A 5385-nucleotide genomic window follows, 5' to 3' on the forward strand; every position below is an offset into this window, starting at 1 on the left:
CCTCCTTTAACTGCACAGAAATCCACCCTGTGCCTGCTCTTGGGCAGGTTATGGCTCCCTTGCCTTTAACAATGCCTATTTCTGTACCCTTGAGATCATTTGGCATGCTAAGAATTTATCCTTGGATATTTTCAAGCAGATTGACCAAAACACTCTTTGCAGTCTTGGGAAAATATCCCTTCTATCCTTACTATAAAAGTCAGCCTTTCTGTCCACCTGCCACTAGATCATTCTGTGTGGTTCCCACTCCAAAGCCATTAAAGGCTTTTTGGTGTATTGGATGTGTTTAACCGCAAATTTCAAAGCATATTTAAGTTAGAAATTTATTAGACTTGAGGAACTTTGAAGTGAAAGCCACCAGGACCAAATCTCTGATGGTTGTAGCCAGGCTGAGATCAGGATCTTCAGTCTGGCAAAGACAGAACAGTAAAAGGCAACTAACTGGGTTGGTGGTGTTGGCATTTGAAAATCTGATTGCTGCTACGTACTGTAGCAAATCTGAAGAAAAGCAGACATAATTAAATCAAATTCTGAAAAATTCCTAACTCCATTTGATTTTTCCCCCGGTACAAGAAGATTTTTTTTTCCACACATTTTGAAATTTAAAATGAAAATTTGTTCTTTCAGATATATTTAAGGGGGTCTTTTAGATGTCATCAGACTTTTTTTCTTGACTTACATACTGAAGATCTTCAAGTACAGCAGTAATAGACTTTTCACCAAAATACATTTCCACCTAAGTTTCTTCAAGCTTTTCCAGTGATTTTCTCTTTTTTTTGGGAGACTAGGCATGTCTCATGAGCACCAGCAATAACCAGCTAGAAAGTAAGTGACTGACAATAACTTGTGTCTATTCCAAGCTTCTGAAAATTGAAAAATATTCACCCTTCTCCCACCAAAAACAATGTAATAGCAGTCTAGACATCCCAATTTATGCAATTCAAATTATAAATTACACAACTGTGAGTGAAGAGCACTCGCACCACAACACTCAATTCATATACAAGTCAACATACTCTTCTCATCTATCAGAACTGAATTTAAAATGTGAAGATTAAGGTAGAAATTTCCAATAGGAATGCACTTTCTGGGAATTTATATTCAAGTGAAAATTATATACCTTAAGCAGAATAGAAAGTACCATAAGAAAATTAGCCATGGTCTATCAGGCTATTGTATCATTTAGACTCAGATTTGACTGCAGGATCAATAAGATTATTCACCCCATTCTAGAGTGTTGGGTATGTACTTTTTAATATTTTTTCAAAGATCCTTAACAGAATATTAATTAATAACAATGAAAATGGTCCATTCAAATATCTTAAAGACAATTTATAAGCAACTGTATACAAGATGAAAAATTTTATTAAATTCTTTCTTCACTATTTAGCTTAGACTTCTGTACATATCAGCTTAGAGCAAGACCTTATAAAATAATCTCATTAAATAATAATCTCATTATATATTTGATGTTCTTTGAAATTATAGTTTCAAACTTTTTACTGAAATAGTGAATGCTAGAAAATTTTCTTTAAAATATGCATTTTCAAAAATAATTTCATATGACTACAGAATTGTATTTTCAAGAATATTAAATATCAAAATGCAGAATGTAATTGGGAAAGCCAGCAATACTGAACATAAACCACCACTGTTATCATAGAAACAAAGCATTCCACTAATCCATGTAAAATGTCACTTTTTCTTGCAGGCAGCTTTGCAAAACCCTTTCATTTCATTTTTCATTAAAAAACAATATTTTCAAGACCTTCCACCCAACTGACCTTAGAAGTGCTCCTGAGGAAAACCCTCTGATTCTAAACGTTGTCTCATTGGGCTCACCTTGAGCAAGGGTGGCTGATTTTTCAGCTGAGCACACAAGTGCTCAGCACATGACCTGCATCAAGTTACCAGGAGACAGACCAGCAGCTCAACCTCCCCACCAAGCACGGACTGTGAACTGGGGGGGGAGTGCTTATGTATTCCAAGAGACGTCAGTTCCCTCTTTATCTTTTTTTTTTTTTTTTTTTTTTTTTTTTTTTTTTTTTTTTTTGGCCAGAAGAAAAAGTTAAGTTGTGCTGCTGCCGGGGGAAGGGGTTATTTTTGCAGCCTGACTAAAAGCCACTACCTACATCTCGTGGTAGGATACTCAGTGGCTGCAATCTTTATCCGAGTTGGATCCAAGTGAGTCAAAGGTCAAGGAGACAAAAGGGTAACTTACTAGCTTGGGTTTTTGGTCACCTCTTCTTTCATATCTGCATATTTGTATTTTACTCATCATGATAGTGTATTTTCAAGGAAGAAAAATATGGCAATTTCAGAATATTTTGAATAGGATTTTTTTCCAGGTATCAGATACAATGTTTCCTTGCCAAGTGCTAAGGCTCTTCCTATTTTACTGGAAGCTCAATGGACGTCATCCCAAAGGCTTCTTTTTCTGAATGTATCTAAAAATACATTTATTTTTACACTGACCTATCTATCAACTACTGTGTTACTCCATCACAATGTCCACTACTAAATAATAACATTTTGACAAGCTTTTGCAGAAATATTTTATAAATGGCTCTTTATCTCAGGTGAATTCAATGAATGGATTGTTTTAAAAGATTCTTCTAGCAGCAGCAAGAGAAAGTGACTTTTATTTGGCTTATTTATGAGAGAGAAAAAATATTCCTAAAAATAGATTCTTAGGTCCAGACTGAATATTTTGTGCAGCACTGCATAGTTTGCAAGTCACAGGTTTAGTATTTTCTATCTGTTTTGACTGACTGCTATTCTGTTATTTTATGTTGCTCTACTTGGAAGCTTAGCTTTTATGTGAAAATCTGCCTTTTTGTAATCTAATTTCTGCTAGGTAAGTCTCAGGTGGATGAAAATTAATAAATTTGAGGTTTTTACCTCCTAGTAGTGAAGGCAAGGCTGAAAGTGAGCCTGGTCATTTGAAAACAACTTTTTGTGCAGTTTTCAGCACAAGGCTCACTGCCAGGGCAAGCTCGTGACCCTGAATAACTCCAGCTTCTCATCCTTGAAAAGTGCAGAAATTTTGTTTTCCTCTCTTTTCTAATTAAAGAGGGATGTTTAACTGCTGAAAGTTAAGCAGTCCTCCACACTGTGCTTCCCATGAACTACTTTTATTGTTATTAATTGTTTCCATTGTACATGTCCTCCTCGGATGGTCTCCTGAGGATGTTCTTGTTTGGATCCTCCTTCAGGGCTGCCTGTGGAGAGATTCCCTGCCATGCTCATTTTCTCTTTTTGCAGTGTGGGAGTCAGTGTGCACCCTTCATGAGGAAGATATCTGGGGTTTTTTTGTTGGAATCTGCTACTTTCAACATAATGAGGATTTCAGTTTTCAACATATGCATGTGAGCTGTACCACTTAATGTCATGATTGACATATCCTATGGTCATCCTGCATAAGCAAAATCTCTCCCAGCAGCAGTGCTTGGCAGTGAAATGAGGACAGCCTGCAGAAACAAGCTAAAAAGGACAGGAATCTGAGAGAGAAGCTGTAAATTTTGGATGCCAGTAATTTCTGTTTCTTAAAAACAAACCAGAGCAAACCATAAGTACTTAATGGTCCCGTGTCCTCTGACTTCATATCAGAGTTCAGAGGTTGCAGAGGAGAGAGTAGAGACACACAGCAACAGAAGCAGGAGCCAAAAACAAACAGTTGTATGCTTCATGGGAGTCCCCAGTGGTGCAGCAACAGACAAACTGTCCCACAAGGAAAAGTTGTCAAAAAGGAGAAACAGAGTAAATGACACTCACATGCCTCATGAAGAGAAAACTGCAGGAAGCAGAAAATGGGAAGTGCTGTTGTTATTTCCAAATGAAGTCCACATACATTTTCTGAAGTAAACATACTACTGACAAGAAAAGATGAGTGCTATTCATGACTTTTATACATATCTCATAGTGAGTCCTTTGGAAAACACATTCTTTGGGGTGCTTTCCTATATGCAGATTCCTAAATAGGTTATGTCACCTCTCTCTCTCTCTCTCTCTCTCTTTCTTTCTATATTAAGGTCCATTCCATCAGACATATCTTTATGGTACATACATACAATTTAAATTTTCAAGATGATTACATAAACATTCCCACATTCCTGTAGGAATTCTTTGCTGTACAGTATAGCACAGCATGAGTTTATATTCCTGTGTTTCCCAGTTATAACACTCAAGATTTTTTTCTTCAACTGCCTATTATGAAGCTTATAAAAACTAGTGTTACCATTAATTCTTTTCCAGATGTGGAAATGTTAGCATATTTTAGATGACATTGGGAAGCAAATTAGAAAGCTCCAGGAAAGTTCTGTCTCTACTTTTGCACCCCCTGAACTTTTTAAGGACATTAACTGTAAAAAAACACCTAACAAAATCTACTTTATAGTTTTGGGTAAAATGCCAACCCCTGGGGCAAAAGATTAGACTAATATTCTCAGTATCTAAAACATGATTTTCTATCAGCTTTTGGGTACTCTCCCTGCTTTTGAGACAAATTATATTAACCCACTTTCCATGGTAAGTTAATGCACCCATTTATTGTTTATCCAGGTTATTCTGTTAGCATCATTTTATGTGGCTTCTATTTTCTCTACTGAAAAACCTATTGTCACCACTCAGTGGCTCTCTGGCTTCTTCACAGGAAGGGGAAATGTCCCACAGGATGGGTTGTACCTTGCTCAGTAGTGAATGATTAAATCATTAAACCTTCCCCCCTCAAAAGAAAACAAAGCATACACACACACACACAAAAATAAAGAACCTATGGCTTTTGTCCCCAAATAAGCTCTTTCTGATTCAACACACTCGTGTTCACCCTTAGTTCTACTGAGAAGGAGAGTGATGGAAATGAATCATCTGGGGAAGAAAAAAGAAAATATGCAATATGCCACAGCTGGGTGAGACTTCTGCCTCTCTCTGTGTCCTGGAGATACTATGAGGTGTTACTTCATTGGGAGAGATATTGTGTAGTCATGAAAGATAATTTGATTTCCTAAGGAAATTAAAACCTTCTGTGTATCACATCATCACACAGTGCACAAGAAGCAGCACATGAGTTTCCACTCAGAGCAGCTTCAACAATTCACTGCACTTCCACTTCACAAGAGCCATCCCAGAGTGAGCATGGCCTATCCTCTCAGGTCCTGCACATAAAGAACATGAATATACAACACATAAATTATGAAATAATAGTACAGAACTAATATCATTCTCAAATTCCATATTCACGATTTCTGTCTCATCTGTTCTCACAGTGATTGCTATTTTGTATGACCTGATTTTCCAAAAGCCACAAGATAGAACAGAGTTTTCTACGTTGGGTCACCTCACATAAAAGAAGGAAGAACAAAGATATCTTAGTTGTTTCAGTTTTCC

The sequence above is a fragment of the Melozone crissalis genome, unplaced genomic scaffold, assembly GCF_028551555.1.
Source record: "Melozone crissalis strain CALT ecotype California unplaced genomic scaffold, PUWL_Pcris_2 ptg000004l_1, whole genome shotgun sequence".
NCBI lineage: Eukaryota > Metazoa > Chordata > Aves > Passeriformes > Passerellidae > Melozone > Melozone crissalis.